We start from the raw sequence: 21818 nt of genomic DNA on the forward strand, positions 1-21818 counted from the left end.
AAAAGCAAGCTTAATCGACTCATTGGTTAACTAATCCAAACTAATCATAACCAAAAATGGTAATTTTCCGAATTCACTAGTTGTCTACCATTGGTATATATATACAGTGGGGAGAACAAGTATTTGATACACTGCCAACACTGTCAGTGTATCATATACTTGTTCTCCCCACTGTATATATATATATATATATATTAGAGCTGAAACGAGTACTCGAGCAACTCGAGTAACTCGAGTTTAAAAACTGATCCGAGTAATTTTATTCACCTCGAGTAATCGTTTATTTTGACAGCTCTAAGCATCACGTTCTGCTCGGACTACTTTTAATGCGGGACAACGCGCAGTCACGTGCGGAGAGGAAGAAGGGAAAAAAAAAACTTACTGCAGCCGCCACAAACGACGTCGATGTTGCTAAATACTAGCCCGCACGATGCTACATTGGTACAGGTAGCTTCTAATGCGTCTCATAGAGATCACATGTATGTTGAACTAGATGCGTAATGAGAGACTCGGCCGCGTCTGGGCAGCGTTAGTAAACAGCCGCCATCTTAAAGCAGTACAGCGCTAAGCGCTAATAAAGAGCGCTAAGCGCTAATAGATAAGATTAACGTTTCTGTCCCTACTAGCTCACGTAACGTTAGCCCTGCGGAGGGCTAGGTTTCAATTAATTATGACCACTGTCGATGCGTGGCTAACGTGACTTACATACAGGCTTTAACATAACATAGCATTGTGGAGTGATGAGGGTGTAAAATAAAAACTTAATCATGCTAACTATCAATTTTAGCTCAGTAGTCATTGCTGGATAAAACACCAAGTAGCACTGGTCCCTAATGTGCTCCAATACAGCCTGTGTCATACATTTATTTTGAACACTGCAAAAACTCAAAATCCTATCAGGACTTATAGTTTAGACTAACTTAAAACTTAACTAGAACTTAAAAATGGCTTGACACAAAGAGAAATTAAATTGAAACACGTGGGAAAAAATCCTAACTTTTAAGTGATGTGTGTTGTCAAGTGTAACGGCATTTTTAGGTAAGATATATATATATATATATATATTTTTTTTTAATAAGCTCTAAAAGTTTTTTGAGTGAAAGCAGTGCATTAGTCTTTTTTTAAAAATTCTAGTTACATCTGAAATGCAATTGTTGGCTGTTTTCAACAATATACATCGAAAATAAAGACATTGATTGACTGAAAATGGTTCAAGATTAGATGAAATGTCTTGTTTTCTCATGTATATTTATAATTGCTCTTCACCTAAAAATATATTTGTTTTATCCGATTACTCGATTAATCGATAGAATTTTCAGTCGATTACTCGATTACTAAAATATTCGATAGCTGCAGCCCTAATATATATATATATATATATATATATATATATATATATATATATATATATATATATATATATATATATATATATATATATATATATATATATATATATGTATATATATACATATATATATACATATATATTAGGGCTGTCAAACGATTAAAAATTTTAATCGAGCTAATTACAGCTTAAAAATTAATTAATCGTAACTAATAACAATTAATCGCAATTCAAACCATCTATAAAATATGCCATATTTTTCTGTAAATTATATATATATTCTGTAAAATAAATTGTTGGAATGGAAAGACAAGATGGATATATACATTCAACATACGGTGCATAAGGACTGTAGTGGGCATATCACTCTACTGTCATTTAAATCTGTCTATGCTGTCCTCACTCCGAAGCGTCTACTTTTTCCAAAGCTAGACAGCTAGTCAACGACGCCTTAATAATCAGACTTCTTCCTTTTTCATCTGATTTATTAATAAAATGGCCTCAAACCATTGTCCTCTTTAGACCGTCGTAAAACTACAAAAAAAAAGTACACAAGCATTGCATTAGCAACAACGTTAGCTTAGCACGCTATACAGATTCACTAAACATAAACAAAAAGCGTCTCATACAAAAAATATAACATTTCGCTTACTAACATAATATGTACATTCTTTACAACAACCATACTTACGGACAAATCTTGTCCAAGGATCATATAAGCACAACATTACAACGTAGGTGTCAGCCCGAGACGTCATGCAGCCATATTGAACTGGCAAGAAAAGAATAGCGACCACAAGAGTTCGCTGTTAGACAGCACAAAAAGCCTTGCTGTAAGACTTTTAAAAATTATTCACTCGCATATTTTAAACTTTTAAACAAATTACGTCACAATGAAAAAATTGGCGTCTGTAAAAAAGTCACGGATATCTACCTCATAACTATCGCTTAATTGTATTTTTTTGTTTTTGTTACTGTCGCATTTTACCCAATATTTTAGATGATAAATAATCGATCCAAAAAAAGAAAAAATTGAAAGAAAAAAAACATTGAAAAGGGTAAATATATGAAAAAGAAAAAAAGAAAATCTCAACACCTTCTTGATGTCTGTGATTTCTGCATCACGGCCCTTGTTATATTACCATGTTTCACCCATAAAATCCCCCCCAAAATCCAGCTGTGGCCATTCACATCAGTGACTTGACACTCGATGATACAGTACATGCTACATGGAGTTTTTGGATCGAAAAAAGGTAAGTACACGATAATATCTCATTAAAATCGTGTTTCGCTGTTTAATTTTTTTTTTTTAAATGCCCTCCAGTTCAAAATTCTTCCCCCAGAAAATTTAAATTTTAGACTTTCCAATGATTTATCACACATGCATATAGGACAATTTTGAAATTTGGCCAAATTGGGGTCTCAGAGTCAAGTCACCTGAGTGTTTTCTCCCGTATGTATATATGTATACAGTACAGATCTATCTATGTCTCTATCAATCCATCCGTCTTTCTCTCTCGAGGAAAAGTCGATTTTCTCCTTCCAAAATTTCATATTTTATTGTCTTAACGAACAGCAACTGACGACACACAATTCAGCAACAAAAAGAAAGGATTAATCACCAAAGATAAATACATTAATTAAGGAAAGACCAAATGAAAGCTGGCCGGCCAGGACAAATGTCCCCGGGAGACCCGCGCAGATGCCCCCGAGTACCCTCCAAGAGCATAGAGTTTATATTTGTCGTTATAAAAAGAGCGAAAAAACAAGGGACAGGGAACAGAAGCTCACTGCCCATATCTGTCAACAACCTTGTGCAAAAGACGACTCCTTGTAAGAAAAACAGTACTCGTCTCCGGTATTCAACAAGTCGACAAAAGACTGTGCTATGGGATTTTAAATGACTATGTGTGACGAGGTGAAATGAACGGGTATGTTTTTGTGATTAAAAGGAGATATATTTCTATACACTATCTATTCATCTACAGTATACATCCATAGATGCATCTTTCTCTCTTTCTCTCGGCCATTCCCTGTCTAAATGATTGGACGTCTATTTCCGTCAATGGTGGCCAGTCAGCTAAAATCCCTGCTTTTGAAGTGCACGTTTTCTATTTAATTCCAAACTGAAGCGGTTCTCTAAAATGTTAACGACTATCTTTTAAGTGCATGACTTCTATTAAAACTTCATTCAAACTGAACATATTGCATTAAAAAATAATTAGTGACTCCGGATGGCCCTTTTTTTTCTTTTTTTCTTTTTTTTTTTAACTTTCGCATATATTAAACCGACATCTTTTATCCATCAAATATTTAACGGCATGAACGTTTCCTATCACATTTTTTCTTTTTACCTCAAATTGAACATGTTTTATAATTATTGAAATCACAATAAATGGATTTCATTTATATTATGATAAAACTATATTAATATTATAATAATTATTATATTATTATGATAATAATATAAAACTGAAGGTTTAATTAATTCCTAAATTAATTAGTACATTATTAATTTTTTTTTTAACAATACAGTATTTTCTACTGAGCCCCTGAAGGGCCATCGGCAGAAATAAAAAAAATTTAAGCAATCTAGTGCGCACCAGAAACTATCTGGTAAACATTAGCATTATATAGCATTTAAGCTAGCAGACTTTTCCTTGCAAGTTAGCCAATTGTTATAAACATTAGCATTATAGAGCATATAAATTAGCAGACTTTTGCAATGCAAGTTAGCCAATTGTTGTAAACATTAACATTTAATAGTATTTTAGCTAGCGGACTTTTGCTTGCAAATGAGCCATTTGTTATAAACGTTAGCATTATAGAACATCTAAGATAGCGAAATTTTGTTAAACGAGTTAGCCAGTTGTTGCAAACATTAGCATTATAAAGCATTTAAGCTAGCAGCTATGCAAGTTAGCCCACTGTTGCAAACATTAGCATTATACCTTAATGGATGGATGGATGGATGGATATACAGCAAAGAAATTAGCGTACTTTTGCTTGCAAGTGAGCCAATTGTTATAAACATTAGCATTATAGAACATCTAAGATAGCGAAATTTTGTTAAACAAGTTAGCCAGTTGTTGCAAACATTAGCATTATATAGCATTTAAGCTAGCAGCTATGCAAGTTAGCCAATTGTTGCAAACATTAGCATTATACAGCAAAGAAATTAGCGGATTTTTGTGATGCAAGTTAGCCAATTGTTGTAAACATTAGCATTTAATAGCATTTTAGCTAGTGGACTTTTGCTTGCAAATGAGCCAATTGTTATAAACATTAGCATTATAGAACATCTAAGATAGCGAAATTTTGCTAAACAAGGTAGCCAGTTGTTGCAAACATTAGCATTAGATAGCATTTAAGCTAGCAGCTATGCAAGTTAGCCAATTGTTGCAAACATTAGCATTATACAGCAAATAAATTAGCGGACTTTTGCTACGCAAATTAGCCTATTTTTGTAAACATTAGCATTATATAGCATTTAAGCTAGCAGACTTTTGCTATCCAACTTAGCCAATTGTTGTAAACATTAGCATTTAAGCTAGCGGACTTTTGCTATGCAGGTTAGCCAATTGTTGTAAACATTAGCATTATACAGCATTAAGCTAGGAGACTTTTGCTTTGCAAGTTAGCCAATTGTTGTAAACATAAACGTTATATAGCATTTAATTTTTGCAAGTTAGCCAATTGTTGTAAACACTAGCATTATATAGCATTTAAGGTAGCAGACTTTTGCTGTGCAAGTTAGCCAAGTACAAACAGGAGCATTATACAGCATTTAAGCTAGCGGAGTTTTGCTATGCAAGTTAGCCAATTTTTATTATTATTTTTTTTTTTCCACTTAGCTAATTGTTGTAAACAATAGCATTATATAGCAATCGGCTAACTTGCATAGCAAAAGTCCGCTTGCTTACATGGTATATAATGGTAATGTTTACCAGATAGTTTCTGGTGCGCAATAGAAACAATCTGGTGCACACCAGATTGTTTAAATTTTATGTCTGTAGCTGTCCCTTTAGGGACTCCTTAATTTTCTTTTCAAAGATACCATTAATTGTTTCTTCTGATAAATCTCTATGATTTTATATTAAATTGTGGTCCCTCTATTTACTTTTATATTATTAATTTAATAAGTGAATGAATATTTTTTCATCTTTATGGTATTTTGCTTGATTTTTCCCCCTACTCTGGATAGCATACATTTATTTTTTTTTAAATGTAATATTTTTCAATATATTTGTCATAATATAATACATTATATAATCGCTAATATATTTTAATTTAATTATAATTTTAATGTATAACGAATAACTGTTTTTTGCTTGTGTCATCACTTCTGCTTCATTTCTTGAAAGTAAATCATTTTTCACTTCCTTCCCATTGTTTAGAATTGCGCTTCCACTAGGGGGCAATGTTGACACACCTTTCTTCTGCGGGGGAAGGCGAAGGTGCTACTTTAAGCTGTGAAAAAGAAGCGTGAGAGTGACCTTTTGGCAACAACAGATGTGTGAAAGGCTATTACATATAACATATGTGCATCACGCACACACATCATGTGCTGTCAACTCTTGCTAGAAGGTTAGGAACCAAGAAATAAAATGCTTTTTATAAACTCATTCGCAGCCATTGACGTGGATCGACGTCCAATCTATTTTGACTGGGAGGGGTAAATGACCATTTGGCCTCCCATTCAAAATGGAGTGGCCGTCTAGCACCGTCAACGGCATCCAATAAATTAAATATACTCTTGTGGATTTCTGGTAACTTCCTGTTGATTTCGTTGAATTTCTGGGTTATTTCTATTTTTTTTTTCTTTTAAACCTGTCCAGTTCATCTGTTTGACACGGTTAATGGACGTCTGAGTGTCCAGTTGGTCTGAACAGTTTTAATGTTTCACATTGGAGTATGACATACTCCCATTGTGATCATTCAACATACCTCATTTATTAAGACAACGCAACAAACAGGAAAGGGTTGAAGGGGAACAGAAGAAACACAAACAACAACAAGAAATACATTGAACGCCTACACTAACTATGAATATGTTGGTACTATCGTCAGCTAGATGCATTTCCGGTTCACACCATGTGGGGGGCCTGTTAACCAGGGAAAGAGATTGCCTGGCAACGCCAGACCATTCTCCCTGTATTTTTCAAACACTGTGAGAAGAGTCTGGGACCCATCTCCTTATTGGTCTCTCGAGCCAGAACGAAATCTTCCGTGCAATCAGATTCGTTTATTTGTGTGATGTGTTTTTAAGGAGTAACGTCACTCTTGCGCGTTGGAAGTCGTCTCCACAACAACACAGATGGCGAACGGGAGAGCCGAGAATACAGTATGTTCCAATCCGCGGTAAATTTAGTTTCAAATGACCAAAAACACATTGAGTCGCTAAAACCAACAGTCTATCTCGCACTAGCTATGTTGGGTAAACTTCTCTGTTTTCTGCTCTCCTCGTATGTGTCTTCCCTCGCGCTAGAGTTTCTTGTCGTTTTATAAACGGCACGATTGGTCCACTCAGCTGTCTGTTTGCTGTGGCTTGCTCCGCCCTGGGAATTTGATCCACCGAACGGTTACCAGACTCTATAGCTGGAACAGTGGTGAAGCTGGTGTACCAGGCAAGAAAAGAGAGGGGTGGGAGTGGAGTCCGGAAGATAAGTGATTGGGAGGGGTGGAGTGTACACAAATCAGCCCTGCGATTTAGAACCCAGTAATTGTGTGTGTGAGCCTGTTGGCAACCGACCCTATGCCACCCCATCGCTAATCCCGGCACCGAAGCCCCCCGCCCGAGCGCGTCCGATCACATACAGCCATGCGCGAATCCCACCAAACATAGCCATAGCCACGCAGATGAGCAGAGAAGCTGCGCAGGCGCCACGGCCCCCACCCAGCCAACCTGGGGTGGGCAAGTCAGTGCAGCCCATCCCTTCTCCTGCTGCCAGGCAAGGGGCCATCGTTACCTCGCAGGGATCGAGGGCGGTTCCCCGGGCCACCCACACTCCCATCAACCAGCCCTGAGGGATGGGAAGAGGGGACGCACCTCCAACTCCCACGCCACCACTGAACACCCACCCGGCCCATGAGCCACAGCTACCGCCCCCCAACCGGTACGGCACACCGCGGGACTCTCAACGGCCCATTAAGGGAGAACAGGGCCCCCCGCCGGAGCAGGTGACACCCCGCCGGAGCAGGTGACACCCCGCTGACACACCAGCATCCAACCAGCGACCTGCCCCGGAGTGCAGGGTGGATACCCAGGCAGAGAAGAGAGGGGAAGGCTGAAGCAGGAGAACGCCAAGGAGCCGCCGCGGGGCAATGCGAGACCTGGCCCCTGACCAACTCCCGCGACCGGCAGCTCAGGCAGAGGGCAGGCCACGCTCAGGGAACCATGCCATTGTGCTATTACTGTGCCTCCCAGGTCCCTGACTGGCAGCCCTGACCTAGCCCCATAATGGGATTGTGTAGGGAGGGCAGTGCAGTGTATGCATTAAAATAGGAGACCTCAGCTTGGGCCAGTCGGACCGCTGCATGGAATTTCTACCCAGCCGCCCGTCCCACTACCTTTTGCTGGAGATCCTCTGTGGAATATGATGTGTGTGGTGCATTAAAAAAGATACGGGAATGTCGGGGCCTGCCGTGAGGAGGTAACCGTGATGTCACCCCAACAGGCCCCATCCGTCCCACAACCTTGGTGTGTGATACATTAATGGGTCACTTCTAATTGATTTTAGGGAAATTCCAGGTAATTTTCAGTTGATTTTGTGTCTCTGTTGATTTTGGAGCATTATATAACTCACTTCTGGTTAATTTGGGGTCATTTCCGTTTGTCTTCCAATTAATCCTGGGGCATATCTGGATCACTTTTTATTCATTTTGGGGCATTTACTGATTACTTCCTGTTGGTTTGATCACTCCTGTTGATTTTAGGACTGGCTATGATTGCTCATCTTTCACTGCCGTTGACGGTGATAAACGTCCTTTTTTGACTTGGAGTCAATGCCAACCAGTCTGTTGAGTTACAAGCGTATAATCCAACTCGCATCTCAATCATGGTGTATTTTGACTATCTATCTACAGTGCCTTGCAAAAGTATTCGGCCCCCTTGAATCTTGCAACCTTTCGCCACATTTCAGGCTTCAAACATAAAGATATGAAATTTCATTTTTTTGTCAAGAATCAACAACAAGTGGGACACAATCGTGAAGTGGAACAACATTTATTGGATAATTTAAACTTTTTTAACAAATAAAAAACTGAAAAGTGGGGCGTGCAATATTATTCGGCCCCTTTACTTTCAGAGCAGCAAACTCACTTCAGAAGTTCAGTGAGGATCTCTGAATGATCCAATGTTGTCCTAAATGACTGATGATGATAAATACAATCCACCTGTGTGTAATCAAGTCTCCGTATAAATGCACCTGCTCTGTGATAGTCTCAGGGTTCTGTTTAAAGTGCAGAGAGCATTATGAAAACCAAGGAACACACCAGGCAGGTCCGAGATACTGTTGTGGAGAAGTTTAAAGCCGGATTTGGATACAAAAAGATTTCCCAAGCTTTAAACATCTCAAGGAGCACTGTGCAAGCCATCATATTGAAAGAAGGAGCATCAGACCACTGCAAATCTACCAAGACCCGGCCGTCCTTCCAAACTTTCTTCTCAAACAAGGAGAAAACTGATCAGAGATGCAGCCAAGAGGCCCATGATCACTCTGGATGAACTGCAGAGATCTACAGCTGAGGTGGGAGAGTCTGTCCATAGGACAACAATCAGTCGTACACTGCATAAATCTGGCCTTCATGGAAGAGTGGCAAGAAGAAAGCCATTTCTCAAAGATATCCATAAAAAGTCTCGTTTAAAGTTTGCCACAAGCCACCTGGGAGACACACCAAACATGTGGAAGAAGGTGGTCTGGTCAGATGAAACCAAAATTGAACTTTTTGGCCACAATGCAAAACGATATGTTTGGCGTAAAAGCAACACAGCTCATCACCCTGAACACACCATCCCCACTGTCAAACATGGTGGTGGCAGCATCATGGTTTGGGCCTGCTTTTCTTTAGCAGGGACAGGGAAGATGGTTGCAGCCAAATACAGGAACATTCTGGAAGAAAACCTGTTGGTATCTGCACAAGACCTGAGACTGGGACGGAGATTTATCTTCCAACAGGACAATGATCCAAAACATAAAGCCAAATCTACAATGGAATGGTTGAAAAATAAACGTATCCAGGTGTTAGAATGGCCAAGTCAAAGTCCAGACCTGAATCCAATCGAGAATCTGTGGAAAGAGCTGAAGACTGCTGTTCACAAACACTCTCCATCCACCCTCACTGAGCTCGAGCTGTTTTGCAAGGCAGAATGGGCAAAATTCTCAGTCTCTCGATGTGCAAAACAGATAGAAACATACCCCAAGCGACTTGCAGCTGTAATTGGAGCAAAAGGTGGCCTAACCCTAACCCTTAACGCAAGGGGGCCGAATAATATTGCACGCCCCACTTTTCAGTTTTTTATTTGTTAAAAAAGTTTAAATTATCCAATAAATTTTGTTCCACTTCACGATTGTGTCCCACTTGTTGTTGATTGTTGACAAAAAATAAAAATTTTATATCTTTATGTTTGAAGCCTGAAATGTGACGAAAGGTTGCAAGGTTCAAGGGGGCCGAATACTTTTGCAAGGCACTCTATCTATCTATCTATCTATCTATCTATCTATCTATCTATCTATCTATCTATCTATCTATCTATCTATCTATCTATCTATCTATCTATCTATCTATCTATCTATCTATCTATCTATCTATCTATCTATCTATCTATCTATCTATCTTCCTTCTTCATTAACCGCAAATAGGGTCACGCCACTCTGCCTCTCTAGCCCACTAATGATGCTAACGTCCTAGCACGCTCAATTGCGGTCAGGTTCTGCCTATTAGCCACCCCGCGGCGCTGCCTCTTCTCAGAAACCACGCGGAGATAGCAATGCGCCCATGACGCCCGCCACCTTCATTAGCGCAACCCGCTGAATCAGTGGTTGTCGACACGGCGCAGGCCGACCTTCTTCGCCGCTTATCCGCCGATGCCGTTATCGCGTCTGATTCTGAGAAGCTCCTGTACCAACACTGATAGCGCTTAGCGCGCCCCGTTATTCAACCGGTGGGATAAGCTGCAAATAAATCTTTTTTTTTTCATAGCGGTTTTTTCTTTTTTTTACAAGAGAAAATGCTGGCAGAGCGTCTATGATATCATATTGGGAAATGCTGAAATTGTGTACTGCAAAAAAAGCTAGGAAATGTATTCAGATATTCAACCTACACTAGTCAACTGCATATTTATTTTTTTAATACAATAGATATACACTCTTATTTTTACATGTTCGTGTAATATTTCAAAATAAAGTGTTTGGTTTTTTTTAAGCAATGCAAGGGATTAAATAAATAAATAAAAATGTTACATATATATGCTTTAGGTGCATTTTTGGTTTAGAAGGTAGAGAAGGCACTCATCTAAGTATGAAAGGAGTTATCATGAAATTCTTTTTGTGACCTTTGACCTCATGACTTCAAAATGTAATACCGTCTCCCGTTTCATACTACAAACATACCCGACTAGTTAACAATAATTTGATTTTTTTCTTGAGTTATGGTGAAATTCTTTTTATGACCTCTGTGACCTTTGACCTCATTGCCCCCAAATTCAATCATCTCTTTGATTTCAAAATAATAATAATTGCTTTATTTGTTATTGAGTTATTGCAACATTATTTTTTTAACTTTTTTTTTTTTTTACGTATATATACGTATACATAAATACGTATACAGTGTATCACAAAAGTGAGCACACCCCTCACATTTTCTGCCAATGTTTAAGTACAGTATATCTTTTCATTGGACAACACTGACAAAATGACACTGACGCGATGAAAAGTAGTCTGTGTGCAGCTTATATAATAGAGTTAATTTATTTTCCACCTCAAAATAATTCAAAATATAGCCATTAATATCTAAACCCCTGGCAAAAAAAAGTGAGTAAACCCCTTAGAAACTACGCACATCCCTAAATGTCTAAATTGAGTACTGCTTGTCATTTTCCCTCTGTGTCATGTGACTTGTTACAGGAGTGCTGTCAGCATTGCTGCAGAGATTGAAGAGGTGGGGGATAGCCTGTTAGTGGTCAGACCATACGCCGCGCTCTACATCAAATTGGTGTGCATGGCTGTCACCCCAGGAGGAAGCCTCTTCTGAAAACGGTCCACAAGAAAGCCCGCAAACACTTTGCTGAAGATAATATTATAAGAAAATATTTGACGCAATTAACGCAAATGACAGTACAGTGAAATGCCCACTTGTTAATTGTGTTTTGTGGAGTTTTGCTGCCCTCTGCTGGCACTTGGGTGCAACTGATTTTATAGGCTTCAGCACCCATGAGCATTTTGTAAGTAATTATCGACATCAACAATGGCGAGCTACTAGTTTATTTTTTGATTGAAAATTTTACAAATTTTATTAAAACGAAAACATTAAGAGGGGTTTTAATATAAAATTTCTATCATTTGTACTAACATTTATCTTTTAAGAACTACAAGTCTTTCAATCCATGGATCACTTTAACAGAATGTTAATAATGTTAATGCTATCTTGTTGATTTATTGTTATAATAAACAAATACAGTCCTTATGTACCGCATGTTAAATATATATATCATTCTTGTGTCTTATCTTTCCATTCCAACAATAATTTACAGAAAAATATGGCATATTTTATAGATGGTTTTAATTGCGATTTATTGCGATCAATTAATTTTTAAGCTGTAATTAACTCGATTAAAAATTTTAACCGTTTGACAGCCCTAATGTATACATGCACTGTATGCATAAATGTATGTACTGTATGTATAAATGTATATCTATGTTTGTATGGATACAGATTATATATACTGTATATATGCATGAAATAATATCTACAGTACAGGTATATATGTATTAATATATACGTATTACGGCTGTCAAATTTATCGCGTTAACGGGCGGTAATTAATTTTTTAAATTAATCACGTTAAAATATTTGACGCAATTAACGCATGCACGGAATGACCTGTTCATGCATTGCCTCAAATAGTTTACAATGACGCCATTATAGCACATTGAGAGCGACATGGTAGAAAAATGTGAGTGGACACAGGCATTCATTGGACCGCGCCTTTTCTTGGCTTAATCTTTGGCAGCCACTACTAACAGTCATGGTTGCCAAACTCCCCATCATGCATTTAGGCGGAGCAGGAGACGATCATTTTCTTAACACGCTAAATTGAACACAACGCAGAACATACTGTATACCCTTTGCAGCCACCACTGACAGACATGGTTGCCCAGCTTCCCATCATGCATTTGGGCGGAGCAGGAGACATTCTTTTTCTTAATACGTCCAACTGAACACAAAGCAGAAAATACTGTATACCATTTGCAACCACTACTGACAGTCATGGTAGCCCAATTTCCCGTCATGCGTTTGGGCGGAACAGTTAAGTCGCTACAGTATCATTTAGTAAAAGCACAACAAAAACAATATTCCAATCTCTCAAAAAAAGAATGTTCACAAAAAGAAAACCGCTCAATGCAAAGAGAACTGGAATTCCCAATTAAAATAGCTATGCAAAATACACATAAAACTTATTCAGACTTTGCCTTGCTAGATCTCTAAATAGTTTAAAACTCACCATTGACACATTGTGGTGTATTTCAATCACTACCTTACGTTGACACTGTGGATGAACGGCAGGGAGCCCGATGTGATGTCACCGCTCGGCGACAACAACAATGGCAAGCTATTAGTTTACTTTTTGATTGAAAATTTTACAACATTTTTTTAAAATGAAAACATTAAGAGGGGTTTTAATAAAAATTACTATAACTCGTACTCAAATTTATCTTTTAAGAACTACAAATCTTTCTAACCATGGATCCCTTTTACAGAAAGAATGTTAATAATGTTAATGCCATCTTGTGGATTTATTGTTACAATAAACAAATACAGTACTTATGTACAGTATATTGAATATTTATGTCTGTCTTGTGTATTGTCTTTCCATTCCAACGATAATTTACAGAAAAATATGGCATATTTTAGAGATGTTTTGAATTGCGATTAATTACGATTAATTAATTTTTAAGCTGTGATTAACTTGATTAAAAATTTTAATCGTTTGACAGCCCTAATATACAGTGGGGCAAATAAGTATTTTGTCAACCACCAATTGTGCATTTTCTCCTTCTTGAAAAGATTAGAGAGGCCTGTCATTGTCAACATGGGTAAACCTCAACCATGAGGGACAGAATGTGAAAAAAAAAAACAGAAAATCACATTTTTTGATTTTTAAAGAATTTATTTGCAAATCATGGTGGAAAATAAGTATTTGTTCGCCTACAAACAAGCAAGATTTCTGGCTGTCAGAGAGGTCTAACTTCTTCTCACGAGGTCTAACGAGGCTCCACTAGTTACCTGTATTAATGGCACCTGTTTTAACTCATAATCGGTATAAAAGACACCTGTCCACAAACTCAGTCAGTCACACTCCACTATGGTAAAGACCAAAGAGCTGTCGAAGGACATCAGAGACAAAATTGTAGACCTGCACCAGGCTGGGAAGACTGAATCTGCAAAAGGTAAAACGCTTGGTGTAAAGAAATCAACTGCGGGAGCAATTATTAGAAAATGGAAGACATACAAGACCACTGATAATCTCCCTCGATCTGGGGCTCCATGCAAGATTTCACCCCATGGCGTCAAAATAATAACAAGAACGGTGAGCAAAAATCCAAGAACCACACGGGGGGACCTAGTGAATGACCTACAGAGAGCTGCGACTACAGTAACAAAGGCTACTATCAGTAACACAATGCGCCACCAGGGAATCAAATCCTGCACTGCCAGACGTGTCCCCCTGCTGAAGCCAGTACATGTCCAGGCCCGTCTGCGGTTCGCTAGAGAGCATTTGGATGATCCAGAAGAGGACTGGGAGAATGTGTTATGGTCAGATGAAACCAAAATAGAACTTTTTGGTAGAAACATAGGTTCTCGTGTTTGGAGGAGAAAGAATGCTGAATTGCATCCGAAGAACACCATACCCACTGTGAAGCATGGGGGTGGAAACATCATGCTTTGGGGCTGTTTTTCTGCAAAGGGACCAGGACGACTGATCCGTGTAAAGGAAAGAATGAATGGGGCCATTTATCGAGAGATTTTGAGTGAAAATCTCCTTCGGTCAGCAAGGGCATTGAAGATGAGACGTGGCTGGGTCTTTCAGCATGACAATGATCCCAAACACACAGCCAGGGCAACAAAGGAGTGGCTTCAAAAGAAGCATTTCAAGGTTCTGGAGTGGCCTAGCCAGTCTCCAGATCTCATCCCCATAGAAAATCTGTGGAGGGAGTTGAAAGTCCGTGTTGCGCAACGACAGCCCCAAAACATCACTTCTCTAGAGGAGATCTGCATGGAGGAATGGGCCAAAATACCAGCAACAGTGTGTGAAAAGCTTGTGAAGAGTTACAGAAAACATTTGGCCTCCGTTATTGCCAACAAAGGGTACATAACAAAATATTGAGATGAACTTTTGGTATTGACCAAATACTTATTTTCCACCATGATTTGCAAATAAATTCTTTAAAAATCAAACAGTGTGATTTTATGTTGGGGTTTTTTTCTCATTTTTTTTTTCATTTTTTTCTCATCTTTTTACATTCTGTCTCTCATAGTTGAGGTTTACCCATGTTGACAATTACAGGTCTCTCTAATATTTTCAAGTGGTAGAACTTGCGCAATTAGTGGTTGACTAAATACTTATTTGCCCCACTGTACGTGTGGTCATGTGACTGTATTATTACATCTGATTGCCCTCATAGAGTCATGTGATTATTGTTGCGATGTCTCAAAAAATGAAGTAAAAACTAATTTGTACAATATGAGTATGAGTTGCATTTTGTCTTCGCTACTCTCGCTAAATATACTCAATTAAAATCATAAGTCTCACAAGTATATTTTCCTCCAAAAGTTACTCAATTAAGTTTTTTGTAGTGAATGTAACGTGTTACTACCAACCTCTGGATTCGAATAAAATTGAATAGTGTCATTTTAGATGCCTAGCAGATGTCTTTTGTGAAGAATCCACACACAAGAGCTGAGAAGGAAGCAGCCGAGATAAAGATGCTGTCATGTGGGGAGCTCGGCTTGGGTGGGGGTCCGCGGGGGATGAAGGTGTGCTTTAGATGGAGAACTCACAGAGGAGCAATAAATGCAAGCTAGCGCGCACCCGGCTCGTTAGCATTCAGCCAGCGTCGCCGACGACTTCGCCAATGAGGGGGACCGACCGCGTTTGTGTGAGAATGGAGACGTCAACTGCAAGATCCAAAGACTTTTTTTAATGAAAGGTTGAAAATAGCATTTCCTCAGCAAAAAAGGCATGAAAAAAATGCAGAAATTGGATTTGTGTGTATAAGAAGGGGGAAGTGAGGTGTAAATATGCTATCAATCATAGAGATTTCATTTCACTTCCTTGACGGAGGCCAGAAGATGAAGACTTTTATCAAATGGATGGGATAGAGCAGTGCATGATGGGACTTTTTGGGGAGATATATATAACCTGCAGGCAATTGTGGTGGATTAACCCTTTATAGCGCATTTATATGAGTCATTGGGTATATAGTATATACATATTTATTGAATAGCCGGCCTGTTCAATCGCGTGCTTTCTTTAAAGTGTCACACAGTTGAACTTTCATGAAGTTGGCCCCTCATCAGACACAAATTTATAAAAAATGATGTCATTCTTGGTGCGATATTTGTGCTTGTTTGTGCTGTTAAAAGTTTAATTTGTGCTGCTCTCGTTTTTGAGATATCTACAATTCTCTTGTATATGGTTAGAAAATTGAAGTTTGCAAGACGCAACTGCATGAGCTAGGATATATGATATATGAGATGAGATGATTATGATGTGCCCTGATATGACTGATATATGATATTAGATTATGATATGATTATGATGTATATTAGATGACATGAGATTTGATTATATAGTATATGATTGATATGAGATGAGTTATGATTCTATGTCATGATATGACTATGATATGGTAATAGTTGAGATGAGATAGGATTTTGATGTATATTAGATGAGATTTTATTATGTCATGCTATGACTGATACATGATATTAAATGATATGCGATATGATTATGATAGGTAATTGTATGATATGAGATATGATAATATATGAGACGATAAGGATATGTCATATGACTGATGAATGATATTAGTTGAGATGAGATATGATTATGGTAAATGTTGAGATGAGATATGATTATGATATGTCATGATATGACTGATATGATATTAAATGAGGTATGATTACGTTGTGATCTGACTGATATGAGAAATGATTAAATGTCATGATACGACATGATAAGAGATGTCATTATGATAATGATATGTGAAATTGATATGATTATGTCATAAATGAACTTGATATTACATGAAAATATATGAGATAAGATGATTGATGTTATATGAATGATATATGATATTAAATGAGATATGATTATGATAATTTATGGTATGATTATTATATATGAGATATAATATATGAAATGATTATTACATGTCATGATATGACTGATTTATGATATTAGTTGAGATGAGATATAATTATAATTATAATATTAGATTAGATGACATGATTATGATATGTCATGATATGACTAATAAGATATATTAAATGAGATATGTTTGATTATTTCATGATATGACATATGATATGAGGTGAGATATTATATGCCATAATATGACATGATATGAGATGTGATTATGATATGAAATGTGAATATGATACGATTATGTCATCATATGACCATGATATGATAAGATAATACATGAGATGATTGATATGTCATGATATGACTAATATATGATATTATTCCAGATGAGATACGATAATATGTTGGATGATTAGGATATGTCATGATATGACTGATGTGTGATATTAGTTGGGATGAGATATGATTATGGTATATGAAATTAGATGAGATGAGATATGATTATGAAGTCATGATATGACTGATACCATATGATATTAAATGAGATGTGATTATGTCATGATATGACTGATATATGATTATATTTCATGAAATGACATGTGATATGAGATGTGATTGTTATATGTAAATATGATATTATATTTCATGATATGACCATGATATGATAATATATGAGATGAGATGATTGATGTAATGATATGACTTATAAATGATATTTGTTCAGAGAAATGATTATGATATATAATAAGAGATTATGATACAATATATTAAATGAGAAATGATTGTCATGAGATGACATATTAAATTAGATGTGATTATGATGTATAAGATGCAAATATTATATGACATGTCATGATGTTATTGTATGTCATATGATTATGATATGACTATCATATAAATATTATATTATACTTTCCCTCTCTCTATATATAAACACTATATATACAACCATGATAATTCTTTATTGATCCTACATTTGGGAAATGTGGGTGTTGCAGCAGCACAGGTACACAGTCAGTAATATAAAGTATTAAAAAAAAAAAAACATTTAAAAACAACTATAAATATAGGTATATTCAAGGTATATAAAACTAGTATAAGTACAAGTGCAATCTGAAGTGGAATAGAATCTATTTGAACTGAGATCGTTGGCTTTGAATTAAGTTTCGCCGCCACTGACGACGCAAGACGTCCAATCCATTTAGACTAGAAATGGTTAATTCGCCCCTCCCAGTCGAAACGGATCGGACGTCTAGCGTCGTCAATGGCAGCCGATGAGTCGAGAACATCAAAGGTCTTGACCCCCCTCAATATGTGACGACGTGAACTCTATAAAGCTGGGAATCCAGCATCTCTCTCGCCCTTAAGCTCACCGCTTCTTTTTTGGCGCCTTGAAAAGGAAAGTGAAGACAGCGTTTTTTTGCAGAGAAGCAGAAAGGAAGGAAGCGCGCATATAAATATTCCATTAAGCGGCGCCGTTATGTATTCAGGCCCAAATGAAATGATTGCGGGAAGAGCCGCTTCCTCTTCTAATACTTCTTTGGCCCCTTCGCCTCATCGCAGGTGACACTAATCCAATTGCAGAAACAGTACACACGCACACACATTTTAAAGGTCACAAGAGATGGGGATGGAGGGATCGTAAAGCGCTTGCAGACAAAGAAAAAAATGACATCTTGGCTGCCATTGAAGGTGATAGACGTCCAATCCGTTCCGATCCGGGCTGGTTAGAGATGAGCAATATGGGGGAATGAAATAAAGAAATAAACTTTGAATAAATATTTTCAATACATTTTTAAATAAATGCATGAAATGGCAAAAAACATACCTGTGTACATGTTAAAATATATAAAGCTGTATTCAAACAAAAATAATACAAATAAATATACGCAAAACATATAGACATCAACAAATAAATGCATGCTGAAATGAATAGAAATTGAAATAAATTAATGCTGAAATGACTAAATAAATACATTGAAAATTTAAATTGAAATGGAAATTATTATAATCCCGAATAAATAAATAAATACATGCTGGATTGAAGGAATAAATAATTAAAAACTGGTATAGAAAAGGAAATAAATATGAAGACATTTTTTAAAAAATAATGTAACGTCAAAATAAAGAGAAACAGCGAGAACAATAATTTTTTGGGGTATGTGGCAAAATGGACTTTGGTATGTGGCATTTTTGTATGTGGCAAAATGGATTTTGCCATTTGACTTTTTTTTTTTGTATGTGGCAAAATTGATTTTTCCATGTGGCATTTTTTGGGGGGTATGTGGCAAAAAGGCTTTTGGCATCTGGCATTTTTTTGGGTATGTGGCAAAATGGATTTTGGCTGTGGCACTTTTTTTATATATGTGGAAAAATGGATTTTGCCATGTGGCATTTCTTTTGGTATGTGGCAAAATGGATTTTGCCATGTGGCATTTTTTGGTCGTGGGCAAAATGGATTTTGCCATGTGGCAATTTTTTGGGTATGTGGCAAAATGGATTTTATGGATTTTGCCATGTGGTATATTTTTTTGGTGTGTGGCGAAATGGATTTCAACATATGGCATTTTTTTGATATGTGGCAAAATGGATTTTGCCATGTGGCATTTTTGGGTATGTGGCAAAATGGATTTAGGCACGTGGCTTTTTTGTGTATGTGGCAAAATTGATTTTGGTATGTGGCAATCTTTTAGGGTATATGGCATTTTTTTTTGTATATGGCATTTCAATTTCAATTTTGCCACATACAAAAAAACAAAACAAAAAAAGCCACATGCCAATAAAAATGACACATGGCAAAATCCATTTTGCCACATACCAAATACCACTTTTCATTTTTGGTCCTGCTGAAAATAAATGAACATTGAAAAAGGTAAATATAAATTTAAACAAACTGTAATTTAAATGAATAATTCAAAAATTAAATGAATATAATCTAAATTGATACAGTGGGGCAAAATAATTAAGACAACAAAGATGAGGAATTAAAAAAAAAAAAGAAGAAATATTTTAAAATAAAAAAAACAATAAAAATGTAGATAAACTAATGTTAATGTAAATTGAAATAAGCTATATACTAACTAAAAATATATATTATACAGTAGATGTATTATATCACTGATCGTGTTTTGGGAAGCTAAAACATAACAAGCCTAATGCCAGTTTTCATCTGACGAGACAAATTCAATATTTATTTATACATCTGGAGCCTGTCCCGCACAATGCATCTACTACAGGGTGGGGCAGAGCAACTTGCTTTTTTAAATTTGGCACCCTGAAACGATGGTTGCTCTATGCATGGTAGGGATGGACTTATTTGAGAGGGTGGGGCTTAAAGTTTGGTTCTTATTGTGTGTTATTTATTTTGTCTTTATTTTTCAATAGCCACAGTGAGCATCATGGAGTGGACGAAGTTGGAACGCGCGTTCGGCGTTGAGGCATTTTTTTCAAGCGACCAATAAAATCGTTTGGACTAAGTACCATAGCTAAAAATTGAAAATGAAATTTCAATTCTTCATGGAGGATTCATCTCACAGAACAACCAGACAACCCAAGATCTGATGCGTGTTTGCGGGCAGACCGTCGGGGAGACCTCAAAACTGATTGTCTCACCATGTCAATGGTTTGGGTGACCTTGCTATTCGTAGGAGGCCAGGTTTCTTTTTCTTTACATCACCCGTTTCCCTGAAGTTGTTCACCCATGAAATAATCGACTGCCAGCCAGGAACACAACCACGTGGGGCAATATTGAAATATCCACGGAATACATGCTGCGTTGCAACGACTGAGCGACCGCTTGAAAAAAAAAAAAATGCTTCAACAGTGAAAGCGCGTACCAACTTCGTCCGCTCCATGATGCTCGCTGGCGTTCCTGAAAAATAAACATAAAATAAATAAATCACATTAAGAACCAAAATTTAAGCCCCACCCTCTCAAATAAATCCATCCCTACCATCCTTAGAGCAACCATCGCTTCAGGGCGCCAAATTTAAATAAGCAAGTTGCTCTGCCCCACCCTGTAGTAGATGCATTGTGCGGGACAGGCTCCAGATGTATAAATAAATATTGAATTTGTCTCGTCAGATGAAAACTGGCATTAGGCTTGTTATGTTTTAGCTTCCCAAAACACAATTTTAGCTTGTTATTGTCAAGTCATCGTCATGAAAAAATTTTAACATTGCAAATTTTGTTGTTGTTGTCATCGTTGCCGAAAACAGCACTGGTTGTTTGTTGTTGTTTTTTTTGCTTTACAGCTTTTATAGACATTTTACCCACTAAGTCTTTGTTTTTAATTCATTTATGGGAAAGTCCATTACATGCAGTGACATTTTTCGGCCACTGGGGGGATTGGCGCAATGCCCCGCCTGCCTCCCTTCGAGCCAGTGTTTGTGTTTATATCCCCAGACGTTGACTGTTTAACAATAGTAATCCCGATTGAGCATCCTGTCTCGCGCATGCGATAAAACGGCCAGCAGCGCCAGACGCTTTCCGCGTGCCAAAGATGGCCGCGTGCCTTGCCGCCATGTTGTCGCCTTGCACGTCCTTGCGCCTTGGCTCCTTTAAACTTGGCGGACAGCTCGTGTTTGTGGTTGGCGCGTTCGCAGAATGTCACTCGTGCATTTGTGAGCATTCGTGTTAGCTGTGACAAGTTTTGAGAGGACATGCCAGGCCTGCCATAGACGACGATTTGGATGAATCACCGATTATTCATTCAGCTAATCGGATCAGTCGTGTTATGTACTGTTTTATGGCTTCACGTTTTAGCTGGAAATGCGCATTGAAGACAAAAACGATGCGCTGACAAATGTTGGATGAGGAATATTTTCCAGCACATTAGAAGATGTATGTGATTATCTCATTTTCATTCACTAGAAAGATCTA

The 21818-nt window shown here is 37.4% G+C and overlaps 1 protein-coding gene across 1 annotated transcript in view; it reads left to right on the top strand.

Annotated features, from left to right (window-relative positions):
* The window catches only part of lysmd1 (LysM, putative peptidoglycan-binding, domain containing 1), an 87087-nt gene extending 74894 nt beyond the window's left edge, over positions 1–12193 (top strand). The window contains exon 4 of the mRNA XM_057834347.1: positions 11473–12193. The gene's annotated coding sequence lies outside the window, so the exon portion shown is untranslated. The remainder of the gene's footprint in view (positions 1–11472) is intronic.
* The last annotated feature ends 9625 nt before the right edge of the window (positions 12194–21818 follow it).

The sequence above is a fragment of the Corythoichthys intestinalis genome, chromosome 4 (genome assembly GCF_030265065.1).
Source record: "Corythoichthys intestinalis isolate RoL2023-P3 chromosome 4, ASM3026506v1, whole genome shotgun sequence".
In the NCBI taxonomy this organism is placed as follows: Eukaryota; Metazoa; Chordata; class Actinopteri; order Syngnathiformes; family Syngnathidae; genus Corythoichthys; species Corythoichthys intestinalis.